Source organism: Lepisosteus oculatus, chromosome 3 (genome assembly GCF_040954835.1).
Source record: "Lepisosteus oculatus isolate fLepOcu1 chromosome 3, fLepOcu1.hap2, whole genome shotgun sequence".
NCBI lineage: Eukaryota > Metazoa > Chordata > Actinopteri > Semionotiformes > Lepisosteidae > Lepisosteus > Lepisosteus oculatus.
Genome location: NC_090698.1, coordinates 4,372,266 through 4,389,027, shown reverse-complemented (window position 1 = coordinate 4,389,027; position 16,762 = coordinate 4,372,266). Strand labels below are relative to the sequence as shown.

Below are 16,762 nucleotides of genomic sequence, written 5' to 3'. Positions count from 1 at the left end.
CTGTCCTCATGTGAATCAATCAACTGATCAATCAACTAATCAATCATCCAACCAATCAATCAATCCAGTACAGCAGACAGCGGTGTTGTCGGCGATGAAATGCTTTGTCCCCGTGCTCGTTAAGAGGGATAGAAGAGTTGAAGGATGGGAATTTATAGGGATTAGATCAACATTAGGATACAATAAATTAAACAATTGCAATTTACAATCCGAGTTACGGATTGTGCGACAGTAACTCGAGGACAGGAGGTATTTAGCGCTCTTCGTATGTGTCCTGAGAGGCAGGAGGGCGCCGGTGCCCCCTGTCAGTTCAAGGGGGTTCTCTGCTCTCTGTGCTCCTGCCGTTTATCAGCACTTCGCAGTGACAGAGGCTGCTCCCCACTTCACCCTTCACCGCTGTTGGGATAAGCAGATTTGCATCCGAAAAGAAAGACAATCAAAGGTTGGAAAGCAGAGTTTACTGAACTGCAAGCACAGCCGAGAAGGAAAGAATGGCTGAGGGAGGCTTGGAACATATGCAATGGAGGCTAAAATACAGTAACAGAAATATTTTGGAATTTAAATCAAGGGACATTGTATTCAAATTGGACAGTTTCACTAGTTTCGATTTAATATTGCTGTTCTTGGTCAACAAAAAGAGCAATCAACAACCAGAGGCTCAAAGGAAAGTCCTATCCTGACAGGCTAATTGAAGCTCTTTACTTTTGAATAAAGAATCAGAGGGCACAGCCAAAGCCATTTAAAACTGAGAACAGGAGGCAGGTTTTACGCCGAGGGTGGCAGGGTCTGGAACAATCTACCCAAGTTTGTCATCAAAGCCGATACCATTGCTTCCGTCAAGGAACAGCTGGATGAGATGCCCTGAACAGCTAGCTACTAGACACCAACAATGTACAGTACATGTTTATGCTGGAGCTTTGTGTTCCAGTCCAGAGAGTGAGTCCATGCAGGGATGGTGGAATTCTACAATTCTGGAGACGATATGCGCAACTCTTTGTAGGTGCTGAGTAGAGGTGTTGTGAAACCACCCAGCTCAAACCACTCTCAATGGCAAATCTATAAAAGAGGGTCATTGCTTCCTGTGACACTCCAAATGTCTTTAACTGCTTCAGCTTGCTTGACCATAATGGATTTGTTGACCTTGTTGCAACTGAACAAGCAGAATGAGTCACATGGCCTCTTGTCTTTTATTGCCCTTTTTATTTTCTTGTGTTCTTATGTCTCACTCTGCCTAGAGGCAAGTGGTAACACCTTGCAAGACTGCACTGCTCTAACTTGAGCAGGAAGGATAAAAAGTTATTAAAGCTGACACCTACCCAAGAGTTGCCAGTTTATCTCAGGTGTGTAAGAGTTCTGTTACTGTCGGTACCAGCCATCCTCACATTTCCTGAGAACCGAAAGGCTTATTGTTCCTCTCCAGTCTTCTCTTTTAAAGAAAGCGAAGGGAAAAATTGCGAGGGTGGGTGACGGGGGGGAGGTGTTTGGGGAAATGAAAAAGCAGAAAAAGTAAAGAGAAAACGAGAAAAAAAAGAAGAAATCCCAGCAGAATACTAGAGGAGCTGCTGTTCTTTCAGAGCACCTTTGTGTCATTATCAATACTGTTCCTGTCATGCAGGAGATGTGCCAACACAGACACTTTATGCTTAGGGCAGAGCTGTCATGGTGCCTTATCACTGACAACACACATTGTCTTGGCTGGAACCTATAGAAAAGTAATAATTTTGCAGATCAACTGGTAGGTCTTCCTGCATGGGAATGGGGATAGGCTTCTGTAGGCACTATAGGTATTTCTTTTTTGGGGAAAGCAGGAAGGGGTGAGATGACCAAATGAAAAAGCTCTGCAGGCCTTTCCAGCTGGAAGGGGACACAGGATTAAGGACATCTGGAAAATCAGAAACTCCATTGGATGTGGTCTTATCTGTCCTCCTATTGTGTTTCTGTCACACTGAGCTTTTATCAGGGCAGCGCCTGAGAAAAATCGAAGCCTTTCCTTCATGACATTTAAAAGGATGGTAAAATGGAGAAATACTGCTTACGTTGACACTGACATTTGCACCTGAGATTGAACAACACGTCCGCAGAGAGCTGGGCAGGTCTATGTCCTGGAGGACGACAGTAGGAGGGGGAGCTGTGTGGGACCAGTTTTTTATCCAGCCCCTCCTGTTCTTGTCCACTCGAGTGAACCAGTTCTTTGCCAAATTGAACAAATGCAACAAATGTTTCCTGATTATTAAGCACATGGCAATTTAATAAAACCCCCTAAACTAAATCTGCAGGACTGCAGCCCTTGAGGACCTGCTAGACCAACCATCACAATTAGTCACAGGATGAGAGCAATTTCTTTCAATGGCTTCCTGCAAAGTGAAACACAGTGAAGTATAGCGAATGCAGCGCTCGTGACTGAAGGAGTGTTTACAGTATGAGCCACATGCACAGAAGATGGCAGATCTGCTGGAGCCTCCTTTGTGCTGACCTGAGCCTTCCCATCTGCTGCCTGCTTGAGCTCAGCCAAGGGGAGATTTCAAAGCTGTGAGATCCCGCAGGAGTCACAGGTGGTGGGAGGTCACAGTTTATTACAGGAAGACCCACGCTGGTTAGAACTAAAGACTGCTTCTTCTTGGTGTACGAGCTGGATGCAAACCCAGAGATTGAGACTGAAGAAAAGGCAAAGGATTTTATCGTCTTCTCTCCACACCTCCTACACTATTTCTGGCTGCATTGAGTGGATTTCTTAGTGTCAGACAGAACAGGGGAAAATTCTATTCTTGTTTTTGCGGCTGCCTGGAAGGATTCCATAGTGGATTTTCTTTTGGTTGTTTTCAACGAAATCGCCGCTGCATCTCCTTTGTTTCGGAATTTTCATACTGTAGATGGGTTTAGTTTGAAGCTTGCAGCTTCAAAACTTGCGCCCGTCAGAGCATCGTGGTCGAGACACACTAATGGAAAAAGGCCTTGTTTTGAAAAAATGCAGGAAGCCAACAAGGATGCAGTGTTATACCCCCATTCCCACCAAACTTGATCTACAGATCTGTCCATGGGAAGCATTCGGTTTGCACCTTCTTGTGCTGTTGGATAAATCGTGGCTCATACTGTATGTGAAAGCAGCTCATTCCAAGAAGCAAAAATGCTCCACCATGAAGTTATTGGAGAAGACGCAGGAATTCAAATCCAATTTGAACTCCAGTTTGGTCCAGCTTGGCAGTAATGTGCTTGAGGCACAGCCAGGAGCAAGCGCAAAATGATGTTTGTGTACTGTGGAAGCACATGGAAGCCAGGCAATGTCAATGCATGCGACATTTCTTTCTGACAAGGTGAAGTGTGCTTGTCATGGGAACTAAAACCCTTGTTGGTTGTTAAAGGAGGGCCAGAGCTTTGAGGTCTTTGAGGTTATGACATTTGACTCGATGTAAGGTTGGGAGCTAGAATAAATGATGAACTCTCTTTGATCGTCGCCCTGGATCATATCTATGTCTATTGGGATGACGTCACGAGTCATGATTTATTTGTTGATCATTTCATATATAACACAATACTGTATGGAGCATTTTTTTATTTCCAAATACAAAAAATATACATATATTTTTCATTTGAAGTAGATTATGTTTTCCTTAGGATGCATGCAGCACTTAACAGATACTTGAATTCTTTTATTTTCTGCTAATTGATAGGATTTTTTTCTGTCATCACAAAGGCAAATGAAAGGGAATGAGGAATGAGGATCAGACCTCTTTCCCAGTCTCATTTAACATTCCAGCAGTTCCTTATATAACTTTGCAGTCTTACAGTGCGTTACCGAGACAATTTTGGCACTGTTCATTTGGCAGCTGAAAGCAGGAATGAAGTGAGGTATAAAAGCCTAAAAGAATGTACGATAAATTCAATGATGTACACTTAAAGACACAACTGGAGAGCCTCCTTGCAGAATTTATGCATTGAAACAAACCAACAAAAAAGCTCCACCTCAACACTCCCTTCCGTTGTTCATTTAATTTCCCAAGATCACCAAAGGGGACGTAATGTATTTGCACACTGGACATCACATTATAACAGTGGGAGATTTCTGTCAGTACTTTTCTGTTAAGGCGAAGAAGTCAAGTTGTCATTTGTTCCAGCTGGAGTGAACTTTGCTGGGTTGCAGCTTGCGTTACCTTACTGTTTCTTCTTAATGAGAGGATGTCCCTGCTGCTGTGAAGAGATCGAATCCTGTATTTCAACTGAACAAGGAAAACTTTTGTAATTTTTGTTTTTAATCACTCACACTACACCCTTTTCTAGGAAATTTTAAACAGGGTTGGTTAATCTGATTGCGATGTCTCACAAACAAACCATCAATCTCAAGAGAATAATAAATATGCAAATATGCACCTGACAGCATAATTCTGCCAGGTCCATTAGGGGCAACATCGACAATTAATGGGAGTTCTAAACAGCCTGGTTTAGAACAAATCTTTAAATGATTACAAACGTCAAACACAGTCAAATGCAATTGCACAGTGTAGAAGTTAGAACCTCCTGTTACAGTAATTATAAATCTGCAATCAACTTCTGTTTACTTCTTACATTTGAACCTGCCTTCTGGACTGCAAATAAGCTGCAGGGAAACTTGGCAGAAGCCAGAAGAGGTATTTATAATAGTCGAGGTCAAACACCTGAGATCATCTCCAATGAGCTGTCTTTGTGGGAATGTCAGAAATGAAACCTGAGTTCTAAATGAAAGGAAATGTACAAGCTGGCAGCATATTTGCATCCTCTGCATAAGGGTCATTCACTTATCCATCCATAAGATTTCAGTAGTGCAGACTTGAATTTATTTAGATTTTGACCAAATTCAAAAGGTGGTCCATGTTTCCAGCTCAGGCTGTGTTTTTGAAGGATTTGTAAGTGATGATATACTGAGCAATGTAACACATCACATATCACATTAGGTCACAAACAAAAGGTAGCCATTTGGTCCATCAAGTCTGTTTGGTGGTTCTTGGTTAATTGATCCAGGGATCAGGGAAGAAGCCAGGGAATGGGCTTTAACAGTACATCTGGGTGTTCCATACTCCCACAGCCCTTTGTGTAAAGATATGCCTCCTGTTCTTGGTTTTAAATGCATTAGTGAAACCAGAAGGTGGAAAATGAAAGAAAGAACTTTAGATCTGAAACACCGTGGAAGTTTGACATTTTTGAGCTATTAAAAATTAAATGGTTGCAGAGCATAAATGCGAAAGATGATTACTTGTTCAATAATACTCTGATGGAGCACTGCATTCACTTTAAAAAAAGAAAGAGTAAAAGTGATTCACTGATGGGAGTTTCCTCATTAAGTTTAAACAGACAGTTACTGTATGCCTGTTCTGCACCAAGTAAAGGCTTACATTCTCAGTTGAAAATGGGCGTTTTAACAACTTCACATTTCAGAGAGTTCATATTCCTTTTGTCTTGTGAGAGTACAGAGAGGAAAAAGGCTAGAATGTTTGGTGATGCATTTTTCTTTCAATTCTTTTTTTCAACTGCACTTTAATTATGTTCCCTATGTCTGCATTGTAAGTTCGGTTCTTCTGCATCTGATAATTGCAGTTCCAGTCATTTCCCTGAGTCGCTGGTTTGAACCCAACTTCAGGGAGTGCTTTAGTGTGCTGCTATAATTTTAGCATGAAAAAATTCAAGTTTTAGAAATCTGATGTAACGCACCGCTCTGGAACATCCTACAATACGGTAGTGGATTGGAATATGAGCAAAAGAACTGTCTGGGACTTAGTGTTGACCTACAAGGTTTAAAAAGTATGGATCCAGATTTATCTTTCTGAGCTTGTAGCAGTATGGACTTGAATTAAGTAGCATCTTCACACCGCAAATGTTAAACTGCGATTGATTTTTGTGCAAGGAGCTACAGATGTGAAAGAAAGAGAAATCCTCAATTTGCCACTGTTTGTGTAGCATAACCTCTCCTTCCTTTAAGCCAACTTTAATGATATTGAAATGTATTGCAAACAATTTGTTAAAATGTTAAGAGAATATCGAGACGGACGAATGTCCCGGTGCTCTGTTCTGTCTGAAGGGCTGCTGTGCGAGCTCGAGGAGCCAGGCTCTGACAGATGAGCTCTCAGGCACACACATCTTCCACTGCGGAGGGCTACTGGGCACCCGGGAGGGCTGACATATGGCCGATACTGAAACTTGGTCTTGCTCCCTGACGCCCAGAGTCAAACCGCAAAGCTGTAGCTAATAGGATTAAATAAGCCGTGAGAGAGCGGCACTATGGAGGGCCTCACCAAAACAGGCGGGAGGAATTCTTCAGTGTGTGAAGTTCCTCCTGTGGACAGTTAGGAATTGTATCAGATATTTTTCTTTTTAATAATTGGTGTCAGGATGGCGATTTTGCATGCAGGGTTTCACATCACTGCACCGTGTCTGTGACTGAGCTATGCAGTTATTTTATATAGCTCTTTGTAAAGCCTTGGAAATCCGTACAATTTCTGCCAGTATGACCCCTCCCCACACATACACAGACACACCATTTGTTTTAGCCCTCAGGAAATTTCCTTTCCACTGACCTTTCAGTGTTTTCTTCTCATGGTTCAGTTGCATTGCACAGAATTCCAGGAAGCAACACAGCAGCATCATGCATGGAGATTTAATTGTGAAAGCAATGGAGCAGCTGAGACACTTCCTGCACTGTGGCAGGAAGGGTTTGTTTTGAACTGCCAGGTAGCAAACATTGCTCAGTGGAACCTTGATCAATGAAGGCTGAAATTCTGCAAGGTAAGGGTATTTTCTTACTTGGATAACAAATCAGCATGAGACCACTGGAAAAAACGGGACCCATCATAAAATCAGTGATCATTCTAGACAATGACTGTTTGATCAATCGAACCAATTAATGTTCTGAGCAAGTTAGTTGAGCTGCATTTGTTCACTGTTCCATTGCACTCAAATGAAAGATTCATGAAGAACACTCTGATAACTTATGCATTTTGCCCAGAGGCATTCAGGAAATGCAGTTCACATAAGCTAAAGAATCAAGTCCTGTTAGTGATTCTTTTGTGCGCAGTGTGACACAGGGATTACCACTGTTCTAAAACCAGCGACGAGAATATCATGTATTTACAGTTTATTTAATTGCACTTTTTAATTAGCCGTGGAAATACGATGAGCTTTATTGCTTTCTTTAGCTGATGTGCAGTATCGAATCAAAAGCTGCTGAAGGATTGGTTATTAAAAGATTTCAAATTGCCATGCACATATGCTCCCAAACAGCAATAAGAGTGAGCAACACGTTCAGTTTTTGGGTTAATCTTTTTTTTGTTTCATCCAACTGATGAAGTTTGATGTTGAAAGGTTTCCTGCATGTTTTGTTGGAAGACCTTTAATCCTTTTGGTAATGAATTTCAAATTATTCAAAAATGATGGAATTTGAAGTTATCAATCCTAGCCATGTAGTGGGAAGAGAAGACACAAATGAATGATTAAAGCATGAAAGCTCAGACTTGTGTGAGAGTGCTGACAGAATGAAATGTAAAAAATAATGGCTTTGTAGATCAGAGAAAGTGCTTAAAGTACTCAGTCAGACTCTCTGTTCTTCTGTTGGAATTCATTTTGAATTTGGTAAGTTATTGAAAAGGTCTGAAAGGGGGTTGCTGTTAAACCACTGCTGTAGGATGATCCAGGACGTCTTCCAAATAGTGTCTTTAATTAATAACACAACAAGACAGTACAGGAGGAAATTTCTCTCTGAAACATCTTGAAAAACACAACAAGGCTCATCCTATTTCTTAAAATAACATACAGCGAGGCATGGCATTTGAAAAGGTAAAGTATTTGTAAGGATTTATTACTCCTTCCAACGATGCACTCATGAATTACAATAAACAATCCCAATAAGCTGGAGTAATGAACACCAAATCTTATTGCTGTGTCAAACATCGGATCATTTATTTTCTGTTTAGTTTAATAAAGCACATCTGTCACGGTTCTACACCATTTAACTAATCCTTATGATAAATTAGCATTTGGAAAGATTAACAGTACATTTTTCCCCCCGAAGTTAGCATCACTGTAAGCCTGCGCTCGTGTCATCTTCCCAGTTCATCAACAAGGCTTTATCAGAGTACAGCGGCTTGACTTGAGAATGTGTGCAATCATTCTGGATCTGTGTCCAGCTGCGCTCCACTGCCCAGAGAATCTGGTTGGATTGTAATTTTGACTTCATCTTTAGCAGCAGCCCATGGAGTCGGGTTTACCTGTCAAGCTAGACACCGGTGGATGTCTAGTGTGCCCCCACCTGGGCAATGCTGGAAGTTATTCCACCCCAGCAGCCCCACAACATCTCAGATCAGGTTGGGACCGTGAGAAAAGGCTTTAACAATGAAGTGGTCACTCTTCTGTGTAACCCAGAGGCAGTAAAGGTTATTTAAGATGACCAGGGCATCACCCCCGGGAGCTGTTTGACAACTCGAGTAGTTGGTCATCCGGTTTAGCTGATCATCTGTTCTCCATCCAAATATATCCTTTCCTCCTGACACAAAAGTGTTGGTCACTACTGCATTGCATGCATAAAAGGCACTCAGCAATTTGCAAGCTTCAGAGTTAGGTCTGAGAGACTGCCTCTCTTCCTTGAGAAATGAGATTGTCTGATGTCATTCTGAGCTGACTGTGAATCCTTCTTGAACTTTATTTTAGTATATTCGACTGCTGTGTTAATTTAATGGATACATTAACTATTTATCTGTCCACGTAACAGAAGAACATTGGGTTTAACATGTAAGCCTGGCATCTGTTGCTGAGTTTTATTGCTTGTCAATATACATCTTATACACCTGCAGCTCCAGACAGAGACCTGCCCTGAATTTGTTATCACTATGCTGTGAAAACTGAGACAGCCTTACTTTGTAGCTTAGATGTAGAGACAAAAACCTGTCTGAAATCCTTTGAGAGGAAATTAGAGACAACAGTGTAAGAGCATGCTCTGAAACTAGTAGTAAAGAGCTCAGGAGCAGGGGAAGGTCAGTGCTTTCAGGAGACTGAGTGAGCCCTGGAGTGCAGTGGCCTATTAGCTCAGAGAGATGGACAGATGCCTGACCGTGTAAGACTCTAAAGGTCTTGCAGTCAATCTTCAGAACTATGGGCAAACTGTGTTGTCTAGACAGGACCACTGCCTCATGGTGACAGAACCTTTGTATGACTCAAACCCCAGATCTCCCCAGCACCCTGTACGCAGCTGTGTCCTAGAGTGATCAATGCATGTGTTTTTCGCAGGGCCCCTGAACTATGAAAAATACAATTAAAACGAGCCAGAGAACAGCTGGCTCATTCATAACAAGTGTTTGGTGTTTCAAAGGATTCGATTCTTTTTTCATCTGCACCCTTACAGAGACTTGCTAATTGTTGAGGCATTATTATGTAACAATGTGACAGTTACTATTTGTTACGTATCAGACTCAGAAGGTTAGCAGCAATGATTACAACCCTGGCGGCTTCACAGCAATGATGTGCTTCTTGTCAAGTGAAAAAAAAAACTCAGTAGGCCTGCTTCCATTAATTTTCTATTTCATGTTTGTGTAAATTATTGCTGCGGTTTGGATCAGATTAACCCCAAACACACAGCCACTATTAAAAGAGCAAACGTGTATTTTTCTGCGGATGAAATCATTTATTAATTTGTCTCCACTATTTCATTTAGCTGTGCAATTATCCATTTCACACCAACACTAGCTGTCAGTCTTTCTAGGTGAGGTACGATACCTTCTGTGGTGAACCAACCGTATGTGAAACTTTGCGTAAGCAAGTTGTGGCTCGAAAGAGAATCGCTATTTTTAGTTTGATACCATAGGAATAGCCTGAGGATATGTGATCGGATTTGATCCTTCAATTTGCAGTCCGTGAGGCTTGAGTAGGAAGAACCAGACATCTTTTTCTTCCTTTCCCCTAGGGGATTCCCAAAAGTTTCCAGGGCATCCAGGAGATGAATCCTGAATCAGTACCCATTGGGACATGCCTGGAAATTCAGCATTCAGCCAGTTGTGCTCTGATGACTTGGGAATCCCAGTCACAGTCAGCACCTACCTGATATATAACTACCCCAGACACATAGAAGATGTGTGGATTACAGGGAACTAAGTCTATCCTGTCTCCAAAAATCAAGCAATATCTTAATAGTGTGTCCAAAGAAGTATATTATACACATTCACATCCAAAACTAAGTAAATTAAAAAAATGTGAAGAATCCACCAGATACTGTAGCTCATGAGTGTTTTCAGTTTCAGCAGAATCCCCACACACTTCTGCGACACTTCGTCACAAGATTTGAGATGTCCTCTCCTCGGAATGAAATGATGCTGGTTGGTCCCTGAGACATTCCTGGGAAACACTCAGGTCAAACAGATGTTAATCTGAAAACCGTCACCAACACCGCGAGAAGTTTGAGTCATGACCAGGTGTCAGGAGAATGAGAGTATTCTGGTCACTTGTTGCGGTTTGCACCGTGAAACAGGAAGCAGAGCCAAGCGTTCTGCATTTCTGCAAGAGCCATTGAACAGCAATAGTAACAAAGCATCATGGAGCACATTCCACCCCTATCTTTCTGAGCACTGTGTGGGCTACAATGTGGTGATTTAATGGGCTTAGGCACGAGCTGTTGCCCCACCAGTGGTTTGGCTTGATAAAGGAAGCTCTTGGAGGCTGGAACTTCAGCGATGAAGAGCTCCAAGTGACCGTGCAGGAATAGCTCAGGGACCGAACAATATCCTGTCATCATGAGACTTCCATCACCTGGTGAAGGAATACTAAAGGAGACTCCCTAAACAAAAAAGAAATCACTCTTCCCCACCTGCAAAGCTACTGATTTGACAATTTACAAGTGCACTTTACTTATTGACTTATCCTATATAGATCGCTTACTAGATATATTCTGTGAACTCATGTTTGGCTTTTTAATTTTTGAAGGCTGAAAGATCAGTTCAGGCGCACTGAGAGCTATAGCAAGCAAGCCTCAGTGTGGGGCTAAACAGGTGATCTCTACCACTTCATCAGTCTCTGTACAGTTCTGGGGCTCTGGGGACAAGACTATTTAATTTATTTGAACATGCTTACAAAGTGAATGATGAGCAGAGGTTCAACAGTTAAAGAATATCAGAGCTTTTTCTTAAAATAGCCACATGTATAACATGGCCAAAGAAAGGATCATGCATGCTGTTTCTTTGTGCAGTCCCTATGCTGTGTTTGAGAAAGCTGTAACACCAGGCTGAGTGTGCAGTACTGATGAAATCACTGCAGTCTCAGGTGAACAGGTAGACTGTGAGGATGAAGGCTAAATCGCTTCAGCAACGGCAACCCAATGATTGCAAGAAACACCCTGAAGATCTGTAGCGATGGGTCATACCCAATACGCACTGTCCAAAAGCCTCATTTGTTAGCCAGCAGACAAAGTGTTGCTTCTCTGATTTTTAAAACCTGCATCTCAATTTTTGTTCCATTGCTGTTGAAAGACTGTAGATTCATGCTGGCTGTCTGGTTGTAAAGAGCACTGAGCTGTGCAGCTGTTCAAACACGTATGCATATAAACCTGTCAGAACAGGTAAGTGGTCCAACTTCTCCAATTGTAGCTGTGGAATGAGAATAGTGTTTTATTTAACCCCACCCACACACACACATTCTGCTGAGATATATTGCATTGAATTTGACTGACAAATAAAAAAGCTAATACATTTAATACTGGTGAAGTCATACATCATATCAGGGAATGACTTTGCCTTGGGATTGCATTGGATTTTGAGATTACTGCCATGCAGTAACCACTGTAATTTACTTGTCATAATGTTGAATGTACAAGTTGCTCACATTGCACTTGAGATGCCTCCCTGTTTCAGAAGCAGCTGAGTCTGGACGTTCCCACAAAGTAGGCTATGGCTGTATAATTCCAGAGTCAATAGCTCATTCGTCAGGAACATTCGCCCTCCTTTGGGAAGATAGTACGCTTTACATTGGATACATGGCACAGAGCCAGATCAGCCTTGACAGATAAAAAATATATCTTCACAATAATTTCATCTTTATTGAGCATGGTGTGCCCTTAGGGTCTTATTATACCTGTCAGGCCCTCCACAAATGCAGTTCATAAATAATTTTCAGAGACTCCATAATCAGATCTTAAGAAATACTAAAATAAATGGATTCCAGGCTCAGGGAATTCGGAATGTCTTCTCTCTCCCTTTTTTCATCTGTAAAGCTGAAATGTTTCCTGCCAGATTTTTTCCATCTTGGATATTGGAATTATGTAATTATTGCTCAGCTGCTGTTACTGTCGTCCCAAAGTCTCCTGATCCCCATTTTCTTTGATCGTACCAGTGAATTCTCGAGTAGCAGACCCTCCCTACCAGTAATTCAAACGGCGGGAGACTGCTAGATGCTAATATTGAATTCTTTCATGTTTAACAGAACAAATGTAACACTACCCTTTTGCATTAATATATAAGATATTTGTGCCTGTCTGAGTCAATGCATGTGTCTGCCCTTGTGTATGTTTGGGATTGAATGTAATTGACAAAGGTATATATCAGCAGACATCTGTATAAATTAATGTATGGCATTTATGTCTTTCTTGATCAAAATAACGGATTTTGACAGCTTTGTAACATAAATACATTTCTATCCACTAGCCTACAGAAAATGATCATATTTCTGGATTTTTTTTTAACTGCTGCTTTTGACGGTGATGATAACAATTGATTCATTCAAGTTGCTTGTGCTAAACAACCAGCCAAATGACCCAAAGAATCGAATCAAAACCAGCTCTAATAGTTTAATTATTTTTTTGCGTCGGTCGTGCTGGGTTTTTTTTTCGGTCTCGATCTGTTTCTATTACCTAAGAGAACAGAACGGAGCTGTAAATTCATGAATCACTTCGAATTCTGTCACGTAGTCAGGATGTGGCTCCCAAAGGTACTGACAGAGACATGAAAGCCGAAAACCAGCGCAAACATTTTAGCTGTCTGAAGGCATTCGTTTCCTTAACTACTGAGAACCCCGAACACATAAAAAAGACAACCGAAAACAGGCATCACACGTCCAACACATCCATAGACACCAACTGGACCGGGAACTGTCCCTGGTGCTGAAACGGCTGTACTACCACAATGAAGAGAATACTAGCAGTGCTTCACTTTTTTACTACCGTACCTCAAACCTTATGCTGCAATATCACTGACAGAGTCCAGATCCTCATTCAGGCATTGCCTCTTGCTGATTCCAAGACGCATTTCAATTGAATGTTTCCTCTAGAGATCTAAAACGTTTCTCTTCCATTCCGTATGCTATACCGTACGGCCGAAAGGAGAAGACCACGTAACTGTAAGTTGACACTCCAAATATACACATACAAGTATTCATGAATTCACAGATAACTATTTTGCCCATTTTTGGGAAAACAGGAAGGACAGACTCAAAGGGCACTACACACATCTTTAAGAAGACAAAGATGCACCCACTGTCTACAAAATGTATTTAAAATATGTATGAATCTCGCCCAACAGAAACGAATACATTCAAATTAATCATCAAAACTTTACCGGATCCTCAGTTTGATTCTCCTTTTTATAGATCGATCGCTGTATACGAAAATAATTTCCGTTATTCTTAACGTTTGTTTTTTTAATATCATTTTTGAGCAGATAGTGAGCATATGCTTAGAAAACATGAAAAATGATCCTTGAGATAGCTCATAATTAGCTACAATATACCGCTGTACAAAATTCCGGGGTAAATTATCACGGATAGATATTAAAATTAGCTAAGAAGGGTTAAAATGAGATATTCTACATTACCTTTATTTTAAGTGCTGTGAAACAGCCATTCTTAGCTCCTTTGTACTTTATGTGTCGGGGCACATTATGGATGACCGTAACATTTTCGTAACGCAAAACAAACCTCCATACATTAAAACAAATATTGTTCCGAACTGCAGGACAGATGCATACAGAGGGGGGTCTCTCTTTCAAGGTGATTGTGATTTTGGTTTCCTACAAAGTGAAGCGCCGAGCGCGGGCAGTTAAATTAAGGCCAGCGTACCACAGACAACAGACGCGCTGGCACCTGCGCGGAGTTCTTTCTGCAGTTTGGCGGTCGCAGACAGGCACAGCGTGAATCAAGCAAGCCGCTTACCTTCCGCACCCCACTCCCGAAGATCCTCCGTGCTGCAGGGACTGTCCCCAGGTCGAGCGAGGGCTGCTTTACAGCGCCCAGTGTAGACGCGTCTCTTACTGCGAGAGGTTCTGCTGTACCCACTCAGAGCTGCAGCCGGGAGCAGCGCAGGGTGCTGTAACGCGGCGCGAGCGAAGGACTGGCATCGGAGTTGGTTTGTAGAGGCATACAATGCTGAGATTCACGGCGGGATTCAAATGCGCGTACTGTACCTGCCCGCGGAGGCTTGCCTCTCTAACAACAACTCGCTTCCCGAAAAGACGAGGAGCAAAGCAATGTACGCCCGAGCCGTGTCTCGCTGTCGGCTTCAGTTAATCATTGCACACGGCAGGCTGCGTGAGAACTGCAAACTGTCTCTCTGACGGGTTGCCTTGTCCTTGTCCAGTAGCTTCAGTGCAACCGGGCGATGCTTCGCCAGTCACCCTCCTCCTAGTTAAGAACAACGATAAAAAAGATGCGTTTAAGAAATCACCACAGAAAGTGCCATAGCGGGACAAAGATATATTCCGTATTGGGTAGGACGTTCAAAGATTAAAAAAAAAAATGCAAGTTGAGAATCAGGGGTGTTCAAAGAATTTAAACGCTACAACAGCCCAGCGTCTCCGATAAGGCTCTCATCAAATCGTGACATTAACCTTGAACTTTTGTAAGTCCAAACGTAGAGGACAGAGTGTATTTCTCGTTGATTAGAAGGCAGATCCAGGGGAAGACGTGCTCTTTCTTTCAGTGTGTGTTGTAAACCAAATGCATCTTCGGCGCCCGTTTTCTTTAATCCCAGAAGAAGGCGAAGCCCATGTACAGTAGGCACCGAAGCCTATGCGTATCTGCTCGCAGCGTTTCCGATGACGGTCCTCGTAATTCCTCGCCGAGGAGCGCAGCCTGTGACGGATAGAGGGAAGGATGTGCAGCAATCCGTCGGACCAGCCCTGGAAGGCGAGGGCGAGCCTGGCTGAAGAGCACCTCAGCGCGCGCAAGTTCTCCTGGCACTCCCAGCCTCGCGCTCCTTTCCTCTCCTAATAACACTGTACCGCAGTCGCTGCGGGGCACTGCTCCCATCCCCAGGCGAACCTGTCACCCAGCTAGTTCAGAGCCATCCCATCAGATGCGTATTTGAGAATCTATCATCGGCGTCTATTAAAACGCTGAATAAACGAACAGAGGGTTCGATTTTAATTTTTAGCGAAAACGAAGGTCCGGTTTTGCGCGCTTGTACCCAGAGACGGCGGGAGAGAGAGACATTATCTCGATGTGCAGAGGGAGGGGATGCCCTCGTATCTGCATATAAATCGGCACACTTTCAGTCACGTGTGCTGAAATTCTACTGTACTTTTGAAATGCGCTGGTTGATCCATATTTGTGCACAGAAAAAAAAGAAAACTTGCCAGGAACGTGTTTTAAAAAAAAACGAGCGGTTTTTTTTCCTGCGCCGTATAGAGAACCACTGTGCAATGTAATAAGAACGACAATAATAAGCATGGTGAATATCGTACCTGCTGCAGCCTCTGCCTTAAGCGGCAATACTGTGTGACTTAGTGTTCAGTCGTGGTTAATACTAATTACAGCCTTAAATGCATGGTAATTGAAAAGAAATGAAAAAGAATAATTTTTATTAACGCCTGTTATCATATCATGTATGACTTTATGAGCCAAGTATGAGTCATGGTATGTTTTTCAAAGCTAACCACTAACAAGCTGAATATGGATAGTGGCCATATCATAAACACCATACATGAGTATTTTAATTAAAGGTAGATGCTGGGATTGGACTTGCCCATGGGACTGCATGTCCATTTGTAAATTTACATGTACAATATAAATGATATTGAAATGTGATCTGGCTCTTTTTGTTATGCTTGAGCTATTTGCTTAATTCAAGCAGTTTTATATATAAAACAGGCTGCAGTACCACCCCCCCCCCCCACACACACACACATTCTCTGAAATGCTTCCAGTTGGCCTTCTGAGGGGGGATGGAGTTATCTACAAATCCTGAGATCCTGAAAGCACTTTACAGAAAATGTGCGGTCGTATTCTTGCTCGTGCTGTCAAGAGCCTGCAGTGGGAAAACTCTGATTGGCCTGACACAAACGCTGGCCACAGATCTGGAATGTTTCATGCTTTGAGACCAGAGCTGGAGAGAAACTTGTCCAAACCCCCAAACCAATTAATGTGTAAGACAGTAATTGATTCCAAAGACTGTTTCTTTTGTATGAGCTCTGTTTAAGTGCATTCGCTTTGTGTAAGCAGTAATTCACCATAGCATGTAATTCTTTTTTCCAATTAAAAACCAGCTAATTGAATGTAGCCCACATCATTTGGTACATTTCATTCATTCACTGGCAGTCTTTTGCTGCACAGGGCGACTGTCTTCCTAAGACAGGTTCCTATGACCTTCTTTATTGGTCATAAACCTGTAGTTGACCAATGTGCCTATAGGGGGCACTGCACTTTTTGGCAGGTGGAGCAGATGGTGTCTCCAGTGACATCTGGTCATGCCCTGTGGCTTTCAATCGCACTGAGTTCTTTGAGATGCTCTTATTTTGCTTCTTTAATTCGATACTTTTAGGTCTCGCAGTGCTGG

General features: G+C 42.3%; 1 protein-coding gene across 2 annotated transcripts in view; it reads right to left on the bottom strand.

Moving 5' to 3' along the window:
• LOC102694275 (leucine-rich repeat and fibronectin type III domain-containing protein 1-like protein) overlaps positions 1 to 15,424 on the bottom strand; it is an 84,336-nt gene extending 68,912 nt beyond the window's left edge. For both annotated transcript variants that reach the window (XM_015340885.2, XM_069186322.1), the window contains exon 1: positions 14,143 to 15,424. The gene's annotated coding sequence lies outside the window, so the exon portion shown is untranslated. The remainder of the gene's footprint in view (positions 1 to 14,142) is intronic.
• Between the last annotated feature and the right edge of the window lie 1,338 nt (positions 15,425 to 16,762).